Source organism: Neopsephotus bourkii, unplaced genomic scaffold, assembly GCF_033783945.1.
Source record: "Neopsephotus bourkii isolate Nb327-2 ecotype Australia unplaced genomic scaffold, CSIRO-AGI_Nbou_v1 NB_1685, whole genome shotgun sequence".
Lineage (NCBI taxonomy): Eukaryota > Metazoa > Chordata > Aves > Psittaciformes > Psittacidae > Neopsephotus > Neopsephotus bourkii.
The window spans coordinates 341,851-365,338 of NW_026902159.1; the positions used below are offsets into that span (position 1 = coordinate 341,851).

At 37.3% G+C, this 23,488-nt stretch overlaps 1 long non-coding RNA gene and 1 other non-coding gene across 2 annotated transcripts in view; both read right to left on the reverse strand.

Annotated features, from left to right (window-relative positions):
- Nucleotides 1-23,488, reverse strand: part of LOC133224509 (uncharacterized) — a 175,577-nt gene that overhangs the window by 108,434 nt on the left and 43,655 nt on the right. The window lies entirely within an intron of this gene.
- On the reverse strand, nucleotides 3,562-3,634 carry TRNAK-CUU (transfer RNA lysine (anticodon CUU)). Its single transcript has one exon. It is a non-coding gene; the product is annotated as a tRNA-Lys (tRNA).

The window sequence follows — 23,488 nt, forward strand, 5'->3', positions numbered from 1 at the left end:
AAGAGGAACCATTGGAGCAAGTAAAACAATGACGTGGCATCAGAGCTGAAGCAGCTGCAGATGGGATAATGTAAGACAATACATATGCTGAGGCAAGAACAATTGTCAATAGGGACAGCTTGTCTGGTTAGTTGGATGCCAATTCTATAGCATGTGCTTGCTTGTGTGTTCTGTCAATGGAGGCAGACACTTGACAGTCAAGCAGCTTGTTTGGGAAGTCCAGCATTACCTGTCTTAATCATTTGTTAGGAGAAAGTCATAAAATGCTGCAGCAATGATGAAGTGAAGAGGGAGGAAAAAGAAAGCAAATCCCAAGAAATAATGTCAATCTAATAACATTTTCAGATTTCTTTTGAAATTTAGGTTTCCAAATCCTGGCCTTGTTAGAATAAATGAACTCTTACCTATGACACACCCACCCCACCCCCTCCTCACAAAGGTATATTCATAAATATTCACATTTTTCAGATTCCCATTGAAGGAAAAAAATGCAAATAACATCAGTGAAAAAGCTGATAAATGACAGACCTCATTCAGAAAGGAAAATTGGTGCTTAACAGGGAGTGTATTACTTTTAAATCAAAAGGCAGGCTAGAAAATTAAATAGCACTGGCATCACCTTTTCCTCCTTCTATGGTCTCTCACACATCACACCCTGATTTATAGTCACAGTAGCTCATTTCCATGGTTTTGGGTCGGGTTTTTTTTTTTTTTGATCCTTTTCCTTTCCTGATCTTTCTCTGATCATTGATTTCTTTTGTCTGCCAAATCTAAGTTACCCCATATAAGCTAAACTAATCTCCTTTGTGCCATTTGAAAGTAATTCTGTTGCCTTACACTCATGAAGTGCAAAACTTTGCCTTAATCCTGCTCCACCATGAATGGGTTTGTTGACCCTCTTTTTTTGCAGAGTGGGAGGCAGAGATTTCCTTTCCTTACTCTTAAGAACAATCTTAAGAGTAAGCACCCATATGTGATAAGCATCTGTATTTCTTGCTCTCCATGTGTTGCAGTTTATTCCTCTACAGGAGCAGTGTAGAAGGAAGACCGTTCACTTCCTCTAAGAAATCATATATTTGTGGACTTAAAGGCTAGAACTGATGACAAACACACAGAAAAAAATAAAAAAATTGCAGCTTGCAAAAAGTTAAACCTCTACAAATAAAACAAACAGAGCAGGAAGATGGTGGACATCATATAATTCCTTATCTTTACAGCTGTACAAAGTTGGTATGTATTTAAAGCAAGGCGTGAACAGCAAAAGGTGGGGAGCTATGAACAGGGAGACAAGAAGAGACTTTCTTATTGCAAAGAAGGCAACAAAGAGGAAAAAAAAAAAAAAAGAGAAATGAGAACTAGCCATAAGCTTCCTTATGACCACTCAGAAAGACTGACTACTCCAAAACTCAACATTTATTTCTTGGAACCACAGAAAGCACTCATTAGAATGAAAGAAAATGTTTTATAATGTTGATTTGTGGACCTAGATTTAAAAGAAATAACCCTCCAGTTGCTCAAAAAACATAAGAGAACTTTCATTTAACTTTTCCTGCAAAGATAAGGCATGCATTATTGAAATGGGGTATGAAATGTACAATTTAGATCAAAACAAACTTTCTTAAAGAACTTCTCCACAGATGCCAACTAGGAATAAAATGGAAGGTGAATGACAACCTTTACTACAGAATTCAGTAACCTGTGACACCTTTAGCTTGGCAATATTGCAGTCATTCAGAGTTACACTTTTTTTTAGAACAAGCTATTTCTCTGTAACTAATCAAAGAGCAAACAAATATCTATACACTGTAAGTCACTCATTTAATTTGTTACGATTGTATTTATTTCCTTATCAGGAAAGTGAATACACAACTAATGAAAACATTATATGTCACTAAGGGATTTTAAATACCCAGCTTGTAAAAATGTTCTGATTGTTTAGAGGCAAATAAGAACAAATAAAGACATTGCAGATGGGAAAAAAGTAAACTAGTGAGAAGTAAAGAACCAAGAAAAAAAGCTATTGACAAGACGTACACATAAAATAAAAATAAAATTAAAATAAAATAAAAAATAATTCAAATAAAAAAAATAATTAAAAAAGAAATAATCTATGGTAGAATGAAGAATTAGGTTTGGTAGGACCACATACTGGCAGTAAGCAGCAGTAATTCAAAGAAAAAAGCAAATCTATAATTCTGTTTTGTCATTAAATGTTACTGCATGGACTTTGTTTTCCATGACCTCTAAAAACCATGCAAGAAGGAACTATGATAGCTGGGACACTAAAAATTGTAGCAATTTCAAAAATCCAATTGGCATAGGAGATTAGGAACATAACATCTCTTTCCAGGAAAGGACCATTTAATACTGTAGTCAAACAAATCATTTCCCTGTACAATTAAGGCAGTGTTCGTGGCCACTTTACACAACTACTGGCAAGAATTAAAAATAAACAAATGAAATTTCTGATTTAAAATTATGATAAAATGGGAGGAATTTAGGAAACAGAACAATAGATAAGTTGTGGAACACTTAAAATGCTCAAAACATACAGATAGTTCAAACGAGGGTCAGCCTATTATAGGAGAATTGTTTTTCCCCACAGGACGATTGATATGACCAGCACTTCACAGAATACAAAACATTGAGTCCTCACGATACAGTATTCAAGGTTCAGATCCTGCTGTCCTTTTTTATAGGAATAATCCCATTGGATTCAGTCATTAAATGTTCATTCAAACAAAACCCTTGGGCTGGTGGTAACCCTTTTACTTGGAAGAAGGTTTTCCCACAGCTCAGCATCAGAACTGCACACAGAACTGAGAATTAGACCATTTGCATGATAAAAGGTACCAAGTTCAACCTCCAAATGATCCTTTAGCAGTTTCAGTGGGTCTGAGGAAGAACACAAGAGTAAACTATCTGTACCATTCTGAGATACCTCTCACAAGGATAAGTATTTAGGTTCTAGGTCTACACATAATTGACTTGCAAGAGTAGAGCAAAATATATGGCATCTAAGATAATGTCCTGGGTTTAGCAGCAGCAGTCATTTTTTCTCCTTCTTGGTAGCTGGTGCAGTGCTGTGTTTTGACTTTCGGGCTCGGAACAAAGCTGATAAAAATGATGTTTTGGTTTGGCCAAGGACTTTGTGAGTCTCATGCTCTGCCAGGGAGGAGGGGAGGCCGGGAGGAAGCAGAGACAGGACACCTGACCCAAACTGACCAAAGAGGTATTCCATACCACAGCACGTCATGCCGAGGGGGGAACTGGGGGGGAACCCGGAAGGAGAGGGGGTCGGCCGGGTCGGACTGGCGGTTCGGCGCGTGGTATTGTACTCCTTTCCTTTGCTGTTTTCTCTTATCATTGTTGTCGTTGGTGGTAGCAGTGGTGATTCGTATTGTACCTTAGTTACTAAACTGTTCTTATCTCAAGCCGTGGGAGTTGCATTTCTTTTTGATTCTCCTCTCCGTTCCCCCAGGAGTAGGGGGAGGGCAAGAAGGGGGGGGAGTGGGTAACAAGCTGTCTGGCTGTGGGTTAAACCACGACAGTTCTTTTTGGCGCCCAACGTGGGGCTCGAACCCACGACCCTGAGATTAAGAGTCTCATGCTCTACCGACTGAGCTAGCCGGGCTGAGATAACAACAGATCTGACCGGATTAATAGTCACTCATCACAATGCTGATTTATTGGCTCTCAAAGTTGTTCCTCTTGATCTCACAGCTTCAGAATGTTGTAATTTACTTAGATCTGGTATTTGCTGTATTAGTGTTTTTCAAGTGTGGGGCTTGGGCTAAAGTTCTTGTCTCAGTGTACTTTATGATGATGACTTGTAACACAATAGAATTATTGATCATGAAACTTATCTGGTTTATGTTCCCAGTATGGTCACCACCTTTATACTTTGGGAGGTATATAATAGAAATGCTTAGCAATTACACATATTCTTTCTCCTTCTCGGGTGGTCAACCTGTGAGGGAGGCATTCTTTTACCCTCCCATTCCTCCCCCCAGAGCATTTACAGCATCATTTGAGAGTTTTGAATGGCCTTTTAATGCTATTGAGACTTGTTTGCTGATTGTGATGGGGATCACCATGTTGGCACGTATACAGAGTGTATTTTGGCCACAACTATTTCATCTGTTTTCAAAAGTTAAGCAGAGTCAGGTTTGGGTCTTCTCTGGGGTTAAACAACGAAGTAGGAGGACCAAGAGATTTTCTCTGAGGCTGGACAGCCATGAGTGGCAGGGTGTGTGGGACAGTATGGGCAAGTATCTAGGTCAGTGGGCCCCTCCAGTACTTTGGAATTTCACCACCGAACAACTGCAAAATCCAGAAGAATTAGTAAAACACTTAAATGAGGTGTGTGGTCAGTCTGGCCATACCAGAGACGGACAAATCATGGCAACGTGCTGGGGCTTGGCCTACGCTTACAGGGCCATGTTCAATGCTTTCCAGCACCTTCAAAAGGAAAAAAATGTCGCTGGATCTGAGGGCAAAGCAACAGCCAGTACAAATACTCCAGCTCCAAGTACAGCAGCTACACCACCACCACCACCGCAAGCTGGAAACACCCCTAGGGTGCCACCTCCTGCGCCTGCCTGATCCACCCTGGCACTGCTCCCAGTGCATCCTGTGGCAAATGCCGGGCCCTGCACCACCGCTGGCCCAGCTCCCAGCACCCCGGCGCGGTGCTGAAGGGCAGCTCCCGCGTAACCGGAGCCGGCCGAGCTCCTGCCCTTATTTAGTCACTCCGGCAGCCGCCCACCGCTCCAAGTAAAAGCAAACTGTGGCCTGCACTCTGTTGCCAAAGGAATTGAGAAAAACGCATTGGCAATATCAATCGTGGCATACCACTTGGCTGCCTTTGACTCCAGTTCATACTGAAGTTCTAGCATGTCTGGTACGGCAGCACTCAAGGGTATTCAATAAAAAGTTAGGAACCCATTTCATGACAGCAACAACTGCAACCTTTGATGTTAGTGCTTTGCTAATATCTTAGCTTCAGGAAAATAACTAGTTAATTTTTGAGGGAAAAAGTCATCCGCTTCTAAGTTTACAAGTGAAACTTATTTAATGATAAAATATTTCAGGGTCTGGTTCACCTGTCACATTTTTGTTTCTTTTGATCTACATTTTAAATACTAAACTGGAGTCTACTTCTTAGTCCAATAGACACAAATTTGGTCAGATTATGTAATTTATTAAGTTCCCTTTCCGACTCCAGCTAGGACATCTCTATCGAGTAGGTTATATCTACCTATCTTCTAATTTCTAACTTAGGAATTATAGAAAATGGCATTTTTGGAGGAAATTAAATAGTTACACTCATTTCTTGGACCAATACCCATTTCTCAAGTAAGGTCCACAGCATAAGGTAACAGTATTATCTTAATTCTTATTCCTTCACCTACTTATACTCTTGCTCTAAGCCACTGGTTCACTGAAAGGTTAAGAACTCTATGAAAATTGAAACAACTACAGCAGGAAGAAATAAGAGCATCCCTGACCCAGGTTAGCTTATAGTTACTTTGGGAGATGTAAACTGAACTCCAGCAGGGAAAGCGATCGAGCCCTGTTTCCCAAACCCTGTGCTGGCTCTTCAGAGCACAGCTTGGTAAAACAAGAAGCATAGGTCAAGTCCAAATTTTTGGAAACAGGAAGAGAAGCAGGAATGCTTCACTACCCTTCCAGCAGATCCTGTGTCTGGGTAGTATGTTACGCTCCTACAACCCTTCTTCTTGGGTGATGGCTACTGAGCCTTTTTTCATATAAGAAGACATGATCTATTGCTTCATATTTGAATGAGCTGCCTTAGAGACTGTTTAATGGTGCAAAATTTAGGCATAAGAGTGTTTCCTCTCTCACCACTGTGTAAGGGGTCTATCATAATCTTAAAAAACTATAAACTGGTTTCTTTCAAAAAAACACCCCAATAACATTTTAGGGGATTTTTTTTAGTCATTGGGGCGGGGGGGGCGCTGCTAATCAAAAAGCTGTAAAGTTTAGTAGAGAATAAGAAGCTTCAAAGTCAGGGTCTATGTCTAAATAATATCTTACATTTGAATTTAGATCACCTGACATCAGGTTGCATGGAGGTGAGCAGGTACAGGCTTTGGCTGAGTTCGGGACCACAGCAGGAGATGAAGCCAAGCTCCTGTCAGCTCCAAGTGCACATGTCAAGAGCATGTCTTCCTGTAGTGCAGACACTCCAAGCACATGCACTGTCAGCCCAAGCCTGCTGCTGTATATCAGTCCGTGCTTTACGGAGACATGTGGTTGATGTCGGCAGACAAGTTGTTAGAGGTTTTCTCTGCAAGTGAAGTGCCAGCATGCTCTGTAGGCAAAGCAGGAAGCTTGAATTCAAACTGTTCTGAAAATCCTCTGGTTTTGCTGCATTCAAGCCATGGCTACTAAGGCTATGCAATTCTATTACAAGATCGCAGACCATATATGCTTTAGCAAATTCTCAGGTAGGCAGATGCTGGTGTATCTAAATTCCCTTGTGGTCTTGTGCCCAACAAAGAAACACTCAGTGAACAAGAAAGACAAGTAAAAGCCCAGTTGGTGAAAAAACTAATTCATCTTTATGTGAGATATGGATAACTATTTCTTAGTCACAGAAAATTGAGAGGCCATAATTCTTACTATTAGCTTAACTTGCAAAGCAGATTGGGTACAATGCTACCAACTGTATCAACTTTGCCCCTAAGTAATTTGTTCCAGAAGTTGGAGGATACAGCAATTTCTATATTATTTTTTTACCATGACATAATGCAAGTTTTCTTTCTTAATGGCACAAATTAGAAACCAAGAATGAAATCACAGAATTTGAAGTAAAAAACCACCTTCCCCTTGGCTTTAGCATACAGAACAAGGTATGACATTTGTATTTCAAGTGTTCTGAAACACCTTAGGAAATAGGTGTTTGCCAACTTAAAACATAGCTGAGAACCCAAAAGCTGCTGTTGTGCTGGCCATGTCACAACTACATGGCAAAGCCTCAGAAGATTACCTAGAAAAATTGGTTGTAATTTTAATATTGGGATAGAGATCAAGTATCCTATTTAACAAAGAACACACAAAAATCTTTTGCATTATATCACAATGATAAAATAATTTTGTTTTCTCCCATCTTTTGTTAATTATTTTAAATAATTGCAATTTTTTTTTTGTTCAGTAGGTCTCTTCCTTTTGAATTTTTACACTATATTCTTAAACAGATTACTAACTACCTGACTAGATTTTAAAATCATACCAGTATGTAGATGGAGTTCTCTTTAATGTTCTACTTGAGCTTTCTATTTAATCTCATTCTAGCTCCTAACTTTTATTTTTAAATTACAATGATTTTCATAATGTTAAGCTGGGGGAATCCATCCTTCTCTTCTGTACATGTAGTATCTTTTATTATCAGTTAGAGCTAAGCAGTAAAAAGCTTTCCTTAGATGAAGCTGAACGCACTTCTGAAGCATAAAACCTGAATCAAAAATAACAACAGCAATGACTTTTGATGATAAAATGTAGTCCTAAACAGACATCAAAATCCCCAACAAACCAACACAATTCAACTCACACAGGAGGAAACACAGAAAGATAGCAAACTGACTCCATGTACAAAAACTCCATTTACTTTGAGAAACTCTTTTTAAATGAGGAACATATCTGCTTAATTCCAAACATAAGCAAATTTACAGTTATTCACCAACTGGTAGAATCTTTTTCTTTTATTTTTTTTATTTTTTTTTTTTTTTTTGTAGAAACGTATCCTGTTTATGTCATTATATAAGAAATAGTTTGCAAAAAATTGGTATGATGGATCATCACAGCTGCTCATTCCAAAATAGAAATCTAACACATGCCCACCTGAAATATTTTCTTCCCCTATCGTTCTCCTGCAGTAATTCAAAGAGCACAGTACTTGTAGATGGCAAACATTAAAAACAAACAGTAAGAATATAATTTATATCTCTCAAATACCATTATTTAGCCCCCTTTTATTTTTGTTTCATCCTATTTCATACCACAACTTTTGATTTCCATTTTATACTTCTAATGTGATTGGGTTTCCCTTTGCAATAGAGCAATCTGAAGTTCAACTTCAATGGAAAAGATCATGATGAATGCCTATTTTTTACATTACTAACTTGGAAGGACAACAATATTTCATGATAGCAGACAAAATAGTGCGTACTTTCCTGTTTTCCCTCTATGACTTAGGTTATTTTTAAAGGAAGAGTTTTGATGCAATTATTATTTTGCTGTACGCTGATAGGGAGCAACAGATTTAATCCAAGCAAACACATTCAAAGTGATAGTGCTGCACAAACAAGAATGCAGAAAAAAAACCCAAACAAAACCAAACATATAGTCTACAAAAAATATTTACCTAGGATAGAAATTTCAGAGTCTAATACTGATCAGCCAGAAGGAATCATCTCTGTTCATGGACCTTATTCTCATGTGCTGAACTCACTGGGAGTGCTTAGATGAAAAATTTACTTGCTTGCAAAAGTATTAGTTTCTTCAGTTGTATGAACAGAGTAACCCTTGCAGACCTATCTCTCAGTCTACCGTCTAGGAAACTTTTACATTATGAGGTTGCACTTATTTTCATTCACTAACCTCAAGGTGACAAAATAATGACACCAATGAGGGATGTGTCATGGATGCCAGATGGCAGACCAGGAGTTATGTAGTAGTTTGGATACAAGAAGATCACTAGGACTAACTGACATATGAATATGAGTGACATATGAATATGATAGATTGGATCTCTGCATTTGATATTTACTCTTGAAGAACATGTGCTCACTGATTAAACATATTCTTGAATGATTACTGGCTGAAGGAAAAGTTGAAACAAAATTTTCACAAACATTTGTTACCTGCTTCATTTGGAAATATTCCTTCCAGTAACACTGTTTGCTGGGATGCTTGGAAGGGAAAATAACATTTAGGATGCAAAAATAATCGAAGTGATTTCAGTTAAAACCTTAGCGAGTGATTGTAGAACACTTTTATTGTTCAACTAGAACGTGAAATCTAATTTCCATACAAAAGTCTTTCAGATGAAATGAAAAATCATGAAAGTCAATACTAAGAAAGTTGATGTATAGTTTCTTCATTAAAACAGCACTGTGTAATCAAAGCTGAATTCCTTATTTTGGCCAAATGAAGGTTTCAACTGTTTAATATAAGCATAATTCTACATTTGTGTGATTATTATTTCAAAATTATTATCTTCTACATGAGAAAAATAGCTGGATATTATTATCATTAACAGCTTTGTATATAAATATTGCTTTAGAAAAATGAAAAAGTCAAATCAAATTTATCACACATTTTCACTTAGGCATACCTATTCAAAAAAAGAAAATATTTACTGTGCTACAAAATATTTGCCAGAAAAAGAGAATATCTACAACTGCATTTCCCTTAACCACAGAAAAGGACCAATTTCATGAACCCATTTCCCACTTCTTTCTGGATATTGATCTAAAAGAATTTGGAAAGTAAAGAGAAAGAGAAAAACTGAATGATGTCCCATCCCTGGCAGTGTTCAAGGCCAGACTCGATGGGGCTTTGAACAACCTGGTCTAGTGTGAGGTGTCCCTGCCCATGGCAGGGGGTTGGAACTAGATGATTTAAAGGTTCCTTTCCAACACAAACCAGTCTAGATTCTATGACCTTGACCAAATTGCTTCCTAATGCCTCTTCAACCCTTCCTGCAGGATGGTGGGCATTTGCTTACAGGCTTCCAGCACAGCAGCCCACTGGCTACAATCAGATTCCCATGATTTTATCTAGCCCTTCAGTACCTTTCCTTACATCTTGTACCCTTTACTGTTTATAAATAGAGACAAGACTGTAAAAGCAAGAATGGTACCAAAAGACTAGTTCTGAGAAAGGTCCTCCTTCGTAAACAAGAACCTCCCTCCCCAGTGACATGAATACTAATGCATGAAAAGGAACTTCAATACCAGTATAGGTTTCCTCTGAGTCTGATGTAGGAAAAATAAGATCAGCTGCTCAAGAAATAATATTTAAATGGCCTGATTCCATCCCTTTTACAAATACTGATATCAATTTCTTGACCTTTAAAGCTAGTCAATTTCCAAATATACATCACAAACAACATCCTGATGAAAATATAATGAAGAATTGTTTCTATTTTCCCCTCAACAACCCTTTACAAGCCACCTTTCTTTCTCACCTGCTAAAAAGCTTCTGGCAACTCAGCATCTTAGAGAATACTGTTTTCCCCTAGTCATTGCTCGTGTACTTGTAAGGGTTGTCAGACCCTTGATATGCCATTAAACATAATTAGTCTATTCCGAGCAGCAGCAGCTATAGGTTATCTGGTTTTGAACCCCTTACATGACTGGCATTGCATGGGATTCACCTATAACTTTCAGACTGTCATTTTCTATGTCATTACATTTTACTTAAATGTTGCCTTAGAAATGTTATAGAATAAGAGTCTGCGAAAAAAAAATATTCAAAAAGCAGTACTTGGGAAATAAACAAACAAACAAATAAATAAATAATGAACTAAAGAATCCCCCTAAACCCTAAAACTTGCTGCTTCTCAAAGAGTTTGAAGCCTCTGCTCAAGTTTGTGTTCTTCTACAACCGATATTTATACTATCGCAATAGAATCCAAAAAGCTCCCACCTATTTCCAGGTAACTGTGAAACTGGGCTACTGTCCCCCACAAAATGTTTCATGGGCAAACTAAAGCTGAAGTATATGGTAATATGGTGGATGGCATGAAGGCTGGTATTGCAGGACATATTTCTCCCAGTGAAGGCATTAACTTAATTTGGAAACTCTCCCTACATGAGAGAGATTGTTTGGTTTTTCAGAAGCTATTTGACAGCAGCTTTTGAGCTTTAAGCATATTTGTGAATTTTGAGCAATATGCAAGTTCAGCCCTGAGCTGTTTTAACTGTATCAAGCTGCTTAGAGAAAACAGCTCAAAACTTGAGGAGTTTTCATGGTGTGAAAGCTTGTTTATTCAAGTTGCAAGTACATATATGCTAAGATACGGTGCACTAGCTGTAACTGTACTTCCAAGATCTGATTGGCAGCAGTATGGGTTCAAATTTTAGGCACCACTAAAAGAGATGGAAAAGCTAAGACTGCTCAATGAGCTAAAATTCCTACTTAAAAAGTGAATCAAAATAGATTACACAGCAGCACAGCATCAAATGAAGGAAAAGAAGGAAAAAAAAAGGAGAATGAGAAAGGAAATATACAGTGATCCTTATGTTTTAGAAATCATTGGCTTTTATCTGTGCATGATAAAGTCCTAGTTAGTAACTGTTCAACCACTCAGCTGCTTCCCACCTCCTTGAGCTCTGGTGATCAAGGAGGCCTCATTCCTACTCCTATTGTCATATCCACTGAATGAAGTGCCTGCCACCCACCTTTTCATAGCACTTCTGCTTAGCTATACTTACACATGTGACATTAAAAGAAGTCTTTATGCCTTCAAAAAAAATTTCTTTAACCAGACTCCTTCATTTCAGCCCATGGTGTCTGTACTACCAAGGTGCAATTCATTGGTGGCACTCAAACCCAGAAATTATTAGCTAACCTAGCAAAGCCAGAAAATTTAGTTGACAACAAATAACATAATCATGATATGCCTCCCGCATTTTGTGGTAGAGACATTTTTGTAACTACAAATGAAAGTGCTCCAAAACATGATAAAAATATAGATGCATACATATTTCAAGATTGCTTGCTGGTCTTCTCTGTCCATCCTCCCTTCTTTTCAAGCATCTCTGTTTTAGGAAGAATTCATCTTTGTCTTAGGGATTCTACCAGTCCCTAGGAGATGTTACTTAATGCCAAGGTGTCAGTCACTGGACTTGTATCTGATAAATAAAGACTCCATGGGCTCACAGAGCTCTCTGAAAAGAAACAGGCCCTTCTGTATAGAAAAGATTTAGGATTACTACTCTGTGAACTGTTTAAAAATGTGGTTAGCAACTGATAAAGTCTTCTTAATGTCACGTTGGAAATTTTACCAAGAGTAGCAAATTTTTATGTTAGTAGAAAATCATTCTTGATGAAGTAATAAAGAAATAGAGATTCCAGTGCAAGATTACATGATTTTTCCCTCCAACAGGTTTTTTTTTCCTTTGTTGTATATCAACAGATAACACAACATTTTGCATTTTTCAGCCTGATCTTAAAAAATCCAGAATGAGATATTTTCCATAACTGAATGAAAAGCAAATGAAATTCCAGATTGAATGTCTTGCTGAAATCAATGAAAACCACACCAACCATTTCATCTTTTAGGATCACTTTGCTTTTGTCATTAGCAACCCTTAAAAGGATGGATTTTGTGGAGCGCATTGGCTGTGATCCATATAATGGAAGAACAGGGATAGAAAATAGTTCTCTATTTAAGAATGCATTAAACTGATTGCAGCCAAGTTCAGTGATCTTTTAGACAGATGACTGCAATTATAAAAAATTAGTTAATTAATACATTGGTAGTTTAAATTATTCCCCTCCATAAAGCAGTTGAGACCTCGCAGAAGGCAGACGAGTGCTCATTGTACTCATGGTTTTTAAGTTAAACGTCTTAATTTCTGGAATAAAGAGAATAAATGCTTGTATCTAAGCACTTAGATCAACACTTAGAGAAAGGCAGAAAACTGACCCATGTGGGCCAAGCCTGCTGCAGGAAGAAGTGGCAAGGAGCCCATCAGTAGGACTGACGTTTTATTTGGAGTGGCAGTAAAAGAAAAATGTTATCTTAGCTTTTAGGCAGTGGGAATCAAGTACTGTGCTGAGATTAAATTTTCAGAACTTGAATCTCTGCCTTGTAGCTGATTTGAGTTCCACTCTCATCAAGAACAATAGGTTGGGGAGATGGTACTGGCAAGGTGCACACCGTGCTGTACCCAAGTATTCCAGCTTCCCTATGGGGGGTAGCAGGAAGACCCAGGCAGAAGGGTGGCATTTTAATGCCAGTCACAAAATATGTGGCTTTCCAGGTTACCAGTACACACCATGATCCCTGCTGACTACCTAGGGACATATGGACTGCTTTTTCTTCGCTTGTGTTTTCTCTGCCACACTGACTGACAAGATGGAAGAGGTGGGCACATAGTCATTTGATCACCCACCAATAATCCCATGTCCTTCTCAGCTGAACTGCTCTCTAGTAGGTCAGCCCCCAGCCTTGTAGCTGGACTAATGATTTGGGCTATTAAACTGTTGAAATATTAACTGGACTAAAATTAATTCTGGGTTTTATATACATGGAGCGTTCTTTTTTTCCTAATGGTATTTTGGATTCAATACAATGACCAGTGACGTATAGCATCATCCATGTCAGTGCAGTTTAACTTCCTCGTATACTTTTTTGCTTTCTTGGATGAGTTGACATTTGTAAAAAACTCTTTTCTCCTGTAATTCAACAGTTGTCAGTACTCCAGATAGTCAGTATAATGATACCCAAACTGCTGCTACTATTGCAACTGCATGGTCAGGATAACAAAGGAAATTGATACATTTCTTTTTAATTCTAAGACTTTCTATGTCAAGGTTTATTTTGGGGAGGAGGAATGTTTTGCTTGTTTTCTTTTTAGAAATTTTACAAAGAAGAGAGTTACAAAGAGGGGAATTAGTTACCTGAGTTCTACTGAAACAAACTTGGATCTCAGTCAGAGTTGGTGTTTCATTCATCTTATACCTGAAATCAATGCATTCATTCAGCTTGCTGCTTACCAGTACCATTAGAATCTTACAGTGTTGTAGAAGCACCACAGTAGTCAATCAATTGTCTTTTTCTACTTGAGACTGACTGTATAGCGAAAGTAGACATACAAAAAACACTTTACAACAGAGTTGCTTTAAATTTTAATAAGAAACAGTGAATAGACTGCATAAATTATTGAAGGCATATAGCCACCCAGCATGCAGTAGATATTGTTGGGAAGACAAGAGTAAGGTAGGAAAAAGAGAGAAGTGCTTACTATTAATAAAAGTATGGCAGCGATGCCAGTTATGACAGGCAGAGCCATGGCCACATTATCATCTCTGACCTACGAAATAGAATGATATAACAAAGTATTAACCTCACTCTAGAAGCTTTTCGGTTTGCAGAAAATATAACATTCCCAATATAAAAACTGAAGGACATATTAACTGTATATTGTCTGATACATATACACAAATTTATGTTTCACTTTACAGAAAATACTTGGTCTCATTCTCCAAAGTGCAAAGTTACACAGTACTTTTATAATTAATACAAAAATGTCTTTCTGCCTACACAATATAGGGCCAATGATGTGAAGAACACCACCAAAGAATTAGTCATTGACCTTGTACTGTCTTTATTTGGATGGGGTAGTTAGCAATATTGCTTGTAGCAAACAATTCATCAAGCATTCCTTGCAAATGGAAGAAGGGGTGATGACAAGCTTTTATTTAAATGCCTATAAAAAGTACTCATTAGAACCAGTTTACTTAAATTCCTCACAACAGAGGCTGTGGAGCACTACAGGAGGTATTACAGTAAAAGCACTGCATCCATACTTGGCAATTCAGAGTACTGACAAAGTGGCCACAGCAGGAATACCTCATTTATATAATTTTCCTTAACCAAACCATCTCCCTTAACACTATGTCAAGTACTTAACAGCTTTAAAGAAAGGGTTGATAAAAGAAACATACCCCAAGTAAGTTTGTTCTTTGAGTCCATGTTCCAAAGGAGCATACACAAAAGAATGTTACAAATATACAAGGTCCCTTCAAGACCTGGGTTTTTATGATGTTTAACATAAGAGCACCGGGATGTTAGAACTTCACAATTCATGAAAAATGAATTAAAATAAAAAGAAAAATACAAAGATTTCAAGAAAGTTCACTCATAAGAGGAACGAATACTCCAAGTCTTTGATTAGTGTATTGTCAACAGTGATCACTGTGCTGTAAACCCATTCTCTTAAGACTCATCGTTTGTCTTTAACATGAGGAATATATCTACCATTTCCAGTATATCCAGGTTGCTACTCTCAGATGTATCTAGTATAGTAGTGGCACTTCAGTTAGGAAGCTGGGAGCACCTGCAATACCTGGAGTAGCTCCCCAGAAATATTTATATTCAAGATTGCTAATGCCATAAGAGACCAATAGATGCTTTAGTGTGACTAACTGAAACACCAATTTACTCTCTACAGGTGCCCCTCAAAACAACTTAGTGAAAACACTTCAAGGTAAGTATATACTAGAGAATGTGTGCTGTAAGAGAATTTTGAGCTCACAACATTCAAGGGTTTCACTTGAGACCCAATATTCTGTTTTGAAGAGATTGATCACAAGTGGAAATTGCAAAATGTTAGTTTGCAATAAAGGCTAACATTCAGGTTATTCTTTTTTGAACAGATAAATCCAGTACTCTTGGTAAACTGCCTGCATTCTTAGTAAACCACCTGGAAGCCAAGAACTTAATAGCAAAGATGCTTTTAAAATTATATTGCAAAATGTTTAAAATAATAAAAAATTTCTGCTCCTCCTATATAAAACATTAAAAGAAAATAATTTAAATAATTTATTTATCCTGTTTACACAGTTCTAGTCTAACAGTGAAGCCGGTTTACTATTTATATACAAATAAGCAGTTCAAAAATAATCTGTGCTCTCATAAACCAGTAATTTTTAAGCTATTCAATTTCCCACTGACAAAATGACCATTGAAATATATATATGCATAGGCATGCCAGGACTGAGTTAACATGATTTAAAACAACATTCAAATCTAACTTCTAAACTTATTGTTTCTTTAATTGGATACATTCTGTTTAAGAGTAAGCTATTTTACTTATCTTCATAGCACTTTCAAAGCCCTGTGGGTACAGGTGTATGTTCCTACACAAACACTCCAAACATACATGCAAGTAAATATTCTCCCCTTAAAAAGTCAATCAAATCAACATTTCTTATATTTCTTAAAACAAAGAATACTGCAAAATACAGAAATCTGTTGTAAACAACTGGTTTTGACAAGCGCTTTCAGTTCAGATTAATTGAAGCTGTCATTTTCCTTCCACAATTCATCAGCAAATTCACTGGCTTTACACAGTGAGGTTCATTCCAGGCCTGAGGCATTAGGGGTTTATGAAGAAGTAACTGGGCAGAATTGGACATGATAGTTCCCTTTCAGGCTGATTTTAAAACCTTAATTGCATATGAAATTATCCAGAGTTTTTTTCAAAGTCCCAAAGAACCAGAGTTACCCTGGCAGGTAAAAACAGATGGAAAACAGAGAATCACAATAAAAATACTCATCACACAATTGAAAGCTTTTTAAGTACCATATCTGCAAAGCATTTTTTGCACCACTATATTTGTCTTTTAACATATAGCCTCTCATTCACTCTATAACAAAGAAGGCTCAAGTCGACACTTACAAAGAAGTTAAATGCCACATATACATTTACTTAGGTGTTTGTTCGCTAATAGATTGACTATGGGCAATGGAGGGGCTGAGTTGTTTATGCATCCTAGCTAAGGAAATGTAAAACCATGAGTGTTTCTCTTGACTAGAGCTATGGTAAGAAGAGGATTGTGCTACAGAAACATTGTTGAGAGCAACGCTAAGTGGGAGCAAGTATACCAGAGTCCTCCTACAAATACCTTGGCAGCCTGCCATGCAAGCAGCCAATTCTGATGGCTGCAAGGAATGAAGTTGAGAAACAAGCAAACAAAAGAGTCTGGATGGGAGCCAGGTGAGACATAAGGGGTACAAAGCAGAAAGCTGGAAACAGCAACAGAAAAGTGTCTGTAGGGGTGGGAAAGGCAGGATCCAGGTACAAGTATCTTCCTTTGGTAGTTTACTATGCCTCAAAAGGCCAGCAGATCTGATTTTTAGATGCGGCCATGCTTGACAATGCGATTGTAATGTGTAACAAGTGCGCACACTCTTATCTTGACACAAATAAGAATAGCCTGAGTGATGTCCAAGGGCTGTTCTGCCAGCTGACGGTTTAGGGGCTGGGGGTTGGATTTGCTTCTGGTTTTAGACACAAAACTGCTTCTGACATCAGCATGTCTTTCTTCCAGTTGGTGTACACTGTGACAGCATTTTGAAGTAGGAGATTATGATAGTGGATGCTGAAGTGCAAAATCACATCATCTCAGGACTCCCAGGAAAATCTTCAAGAAGTCATTATCTGTTTGGGGAAGAATACTTGAGCAGTATTTCTGTGTGAGAGAGTGGTTTTAAGTGACAATAAACTTGCAAAAATACACTCAGAAACTGTGACTCTGAGGACTTAAACTGTTACCAGACATTTTATGCAAAAAAAGAAGCCCCAAACATTCCCACAACAACAGTGTGAGAATGTTCATGCCACATCAAAAGTACCAGATAATTTCTATTGTATGTTTTACAACTCTGAACACACTAACCAACAAGCTTTGTACAGAAAATAGAGGAGAAAATATTTATGCTTTTGCAAAAATGATTGCTGAAACTTCTGCCTCACTGCTGTGGGTTCATGACTTTCCCTGTGTAGTAGTAATGTTCTATTAATATATTTTTTCTCATTTAACTTCATTTTTTTCCTGAGGGAAAAAAAAAAAAGAAAAAAATGAAAAAAGAAATTGCCTATTATTAACAATATTAACATTTAAGTAGTGCCAATTAGACTTCAAGTTCTTGGATATAAAAAGATATAATTAGAATAGGCCTCTTCCTCCTTTAGCATTTGCTGCTTGGAGGCGTTTTTTTTGAAGGCAAGGGTGAACAGGGTAGCAGCACTTCTTGCACAGAAATAGTGTATTGCTAGAATGGGGCAGGAAGGACTCAAAATCTGATTCCTCAGTTCTTTTTCCTCTAGATAAGATGCATCTGGCTTCAAAGAAGTCACACTGGTCTAAAATTAGCATAAATTAGAATAAAAAGTTGGACTTCTAAATATTGCAGATTATTATATTAAGCAGGAAATTCCAAAGACCTTATAAAAATTGGATCCATCACAAATTACCCAGTAATTCTGTACAAATCAAGAGCACAATTATAGAGATATGTATAATGCACAACACCTCCCTACAAACATTTGTGGTTGTGTCTCTTGGTTTTAATCTCATTATTTTTCAAACCCACAGGCAAGTAGCTGCTATAGGGAATTTTGTAAACTTCAATAAAATGCTTTTTAAAATTAAACAAAATTAATTTACTTTTGTACTGACGTTGCACATTGCCAGCATATTCATCGCTATCTGATACACCTCAGCATCTATTCCTAAATTATCTGGTTTACTTTCCTTTATGAGCTATAATGGTAGGGAAAAACGGTAGGGTTCAGAGCAGGTTTTTGGACTCTTCAAATTTCCATTCCTTTAGATCATGAAAGGAACCATGCTGTACTTCTGAGAAACATGTTTTGCTTCTTTGTGCTGTACAGAAGGATTGACCCTGGCTGGACATCAGATACCCACCAAAGCTGCTCTATCACACCCCCTCCTCAGCTGGACAGGGCAGAGAAAATATGACAAAAGGCTCATGGGTCAAGATAAGGACAGGGAAAGATCATTCACCAATTATTGTCATGAGCAAAACAAATTTGCCTCAGGCAAATTGGGTTAATTTATTAGCAACCAAATCTGAGCAGCATAATGAGAAATAAAACCAAATCTTAAAAACACCTTTCCCCACCCCTCCCTTTTTCCCAGGCTCAACTTCAACCCCAAATTCTCTACCTCCTCTCCTTCAGTGACATTACTACTGTGGCCGATGGGCTTGGCTTTTGCCAGCAAAGGGTCTGTGTTGAAGCCAGCTGGCCTCGCTTCTGTTGGACATGGGGGAAGCTTCTAATAGCTTCTCACAGAAGCCACTTCTGTATCCCCCCACTATCAAAACCTTGCCTCAGAAACCCAATACATAAAGTTACTTGAGTGATATAAGCTCTTCCAGTTCACAAAACAGCACACAAAAGTGTCTCTTGATGAAGAGCAAGGAAGGAGAATGATAGCTAAAAGCTGGTATTCACATAAGGCAGGTACACCTGTATCTCAGTTAAAGCCTTTCACTTCTTATACTTTGTTTTTTGTTGCTTGGATAACATTCAAGTAACAACATGACATCCAGCTGGATGGTTCAGGCATTTGCTTGATCCTATTACAGCCCTGATTCAGCATTCACATCAGCTCTGATAAATAGTATGGGAAACAAATAAAGAAATGATTACACATTACAGATTACTGGTTTAGGTTTAAGTTATACATTTTATACTTCCCTGTATGACCTTAAAAGCTCTCATAATACTTTCCAAGCAAAAAGCTAGGGATAATAGATTAATAGCTGAAATAAACACTAGGTTCAAGCACTCAACAGATTTGGGAACATGTATTATCTGCCATTCTTACTTCTTTTGTAGCTCTAGTAAATGGTGCAAAATTAAGTACTTTGAGAGGCATTCCTCAATGCATCACAGGCCATCAGAACTTGAGGCAGAAAGCAACATTTGTCTTCTGAAAGGTATCAGAGGTAGAGAGGCTCAACAACCAGTGTTAATTAACTGGGGACTGAAACAATACAAAACAATGTCTAAATATGCCAGCATTTCTCTGGATTATGAACTCCAGCTCACATTTTGACACCAAATTGCTGATGCTTTTCATTCCAAATTGTTAATCGCACAACTGGAATGCAATTAGCTGCAATTCCACAGTACACATGAAGGGATTTCTGCACAATGGGATACCATAATTTGATCCTGAGGTTTCTGAAGAAAAGGAGGAAACAAACCCTCCCTTAGAAACTAGTCTACTTTTTAACAGGGCATCTTTCTCAAGTTTTGTAAGGGTCACAAAACTTCCGTTTAAACATATTGTTTAAAACAGAATTAATGCTCTTTGCAAAGAAATTTACCTTCCTCACGTCACAGATTCTGCAAAGTAGAATTCAGAAGGTCAAACTTTCATCTTGCAATAGATCTTTTCTTTCATAACTTCATCAAAGAATGTTTTCTTTTTTTTTTTTTTTCTTCTCCCTGAAACTAGATTTAAGGTTTCTATACAATGTATTGTAGCGTTCCTATTCTTCACACATTTTTAAAAGAACGACAGATTTTGGCCAAGGCTCCATTTGTCAGAGGCAGCAGGCTCTATTACTTGCTGAATATAAGACATTTAATTAGTGTCTTAAAAGAATTATGAGGAACTGAACCCAAGCTGAATAGAACACTTCCATTTCTATATATAATAGGCCCTAAACTGAAGAAGGGTATGGATTAATCCCTCTCATCATATAAAAAATGTATTTATTTTATTTGTGTTTTCACACAGTCTTAATAGCTTGAACATCACGCACATGCACGCAAAATATTTAAATAGATGTCTAATGGCTAATTCTTTTCCTAACCAAAGTATTAAAGTTATGATGAATATGCAGATTTGAACTTGTTCCCTTCTCTAATTTGCTCATCAGAAAGAGTTTGAATCATTGAAACTGCAGTGCTGAAAAATCTTTATTATTTATTTCAAACACATTATTTGGAATTGGCCACTTTTACAAAGACCCTGTGAGATGAAGTTCTCCTGACTGTGAAAGACATGATCAGATTCTCAGAAAATTTTCTAAACCAGAACCAGATTATTTTAGGGATTCAGAAATAAAGTAAGTCAGGGTGCTTGAAGGTTTGCCTGAAAACAAAAGGAGATGCTTGACAAAAATCATCCATCCACAGCTACAGACATCCTCCATTAACCTCTTATAACAAACAATCCATCCATCTTTTCTGACGACCCAGGTGCTCTTTCAGACCCTCACCACTTCTGTTCCCAGTCAGCATTCCTCAAGCTGTAAAAATTAATACTGAATTTGAGCCTCTTCAGTCTTATTTCTTGGGTCAGCATCTTGGTTCTTGTGAAGTACTTGGTCCTAGCAACTATCATCTTGATCACTATTAGTGTTTGCCAGAGCCTAGCAATGCTAGCCTCCTGTTTGTAGCTTTGTGGTCTGACATGATTCTACCGATCTCTCTGTTTTAAAGGGTCAGTGACATCTCCAGATTCTGGTATCTTCATTCCACTTAAATAGTCACCATTACTAGCATTTTTGTGTTTCAGTACTTTGCAGTTTCCATATTTTGCTTCCTGTCGGGCAGTTTAGTTGAATTCCTTTTTTAAAGCTATGTAAATTTTAAAGCATACCTTGTCTCAAAGCAAAAACTTGCAGGAAGGTATATTTATTTAAATATTTACATAGTAGCCTTGATAAATCCATGATTATTAAAGTATTCTGAAGGAGTAAAAGCCAAAAGAGTAACTCCTACCTTATAAAAATATAAAACATAACCTGATATTTATCAACACCTGAATAACTACAGAGTCATACTGTTTCTCCTCACTGTCTTTGAGGAATATAAGAAGAGCATTGACACCAGGTTTTCATAAGCCGTACATCAAGAATGTAAAATAGCTAATGGAGAAGATGCTTTTCCTATGATTATTCTGTAAAAAGAGGCCCTTCAAAATGCCCTCCGTTTCATATGCTACTTTCTTTCCGACAAGTGACCTCAGATGATGCTGGGGTCACTTCCTTTAATGCTCCAAATGTGTAGAAACTTTAATCTCTTTTCCGTCATAATTTGTCATTTGGAATCAGCTATACTGATTCAAGACAATAAATAAAGAAAAAGTAATGGTTGCCCAGGCTGCTGCTAATTAGGCCTTATAAAAGAACCCAGACAGTAATAATAAAAAATAATAATTCCAATGTATGGATCATTTTTTTCATATTCTAACACACTGCCATAGGCATTAGCTATAGACATGTATCAGATTCACAGTGTCTTTTTAAAATGAAAGTCTGATTTTGTAGCTGGCACATGAACAAAACCACCAGACCTAAGGAAGCAAACAGAACTTTCCCTGTGTAATTTCGTTTGATTTGGGATATATTCTTCTCTTTCAACTAATACAATTTAAACATGTTGATCTTTAAAAGCAAACTATAAGAAGTTGCCTATTAACAGCCTTTAACCCTGTGTGACCACAGGGCAACATCTATCACAGCACCTATGATCTTGCTTACTCTAGAAAAATTTATCACCGTTTGGCACTGTTGTGTTTGCATTATCCATTTTGCTTCACTGTACTGGCAAGGACTCTAGAGTAAGCAATGTATCTGAAATGTAATTTAACCCATAATTCAATATATCCATGGCATACATACTTGCTCTAATTAAATACCTGTATTTTGTTTCTTACATAAGAACCCCCCCCACACACATACATATTTGTTTCCAGCACTGCTCTCTTAAAAGATCTAAGATTTTGTTGTAGTTGCTGTTACCCAACAAGTCCCAGCTATGGGCCTCAGCTGAATTGTTTTAGGAGCAACAATTTAATGATACCTGTATATGTTCTACAGGCTGCGAAGGTTGTTGTACAAGTTGTGAAATTTGTAGATTTACAGTTACTACATTGAATCTTCTTCTAGTATGATGCAAGTTGGTACATTATAAAGTGCAATAAAACTTCAATGACATAGATGGTAGCAATAAACTTAATTTTTTACTTTGGTAATATATCACTTTGCAATTCTATGGTATTCCACCTGAGCATCTCAAGAACTTCTCACTATAACAGATTGGCTTCATAATGTTTCTGTTTTGAATTAAGGAAGCATTACCATGAACAATATTTACTTACATATTAAAAGAGTCCCTAAAAATGGTTGGGCACCCATTCAAAGGCATGTGACAGAAGTGCATGCAGACCAAGGAGGTTTTACAAAGGCTTATTTTGGAAGTCACTGCATTCTGATTTCATAGCATTTCATTTCATCACTACATTTCATTTCATGAGCTTCAGATATGGTCACCAATGTCATGGCTATGACCAGGTATAAGGACATGCACTTCCTTAGCTATGGCATGTTGGGTTAGAACCTTAATTTTTACATGCCAACGTAATTTTATGTTGCTCATCACCCATTCAAAGGTGTTTAGTTGCAACAGAACAGATTCCCCTGTGGATATGAAACTATATAGATTTCTATTTTTAGGATTGCAGAAATTCTAGAAATGTTTCCCTTGTTACTCAGTTTAATCAGTATTTGGCTTCAGCTGTTATATATATGCATTTACACTCACACAGACAGCAAGTATCCATTAGCTAGAAAAATACAATGAAACTAGTTATCTTCAGAAGCAAGGTCAAAGAGAATTGCTATTTTAGGCAGCCTCCAGGTTTCTTGGAGACAAAAGTATATCTGCATAACCTTATCCTTGTCATCTGCATAACCTTCAAACCTGAGGAGGTTTAAGATTAAATGAATTGGAAAAGATTATGTGAATCACATTTAGCATTCCTTAACCCTCACCATGCTACGGGACCAGTTGGGGTAGCATAACTCAGTTGACCAAAAAGCATTTTCACCTAATTTATCTTAGTACCTTTAAAAACACACAAACAAATATAGCAATAAGTGGTTTAAGACATTAAC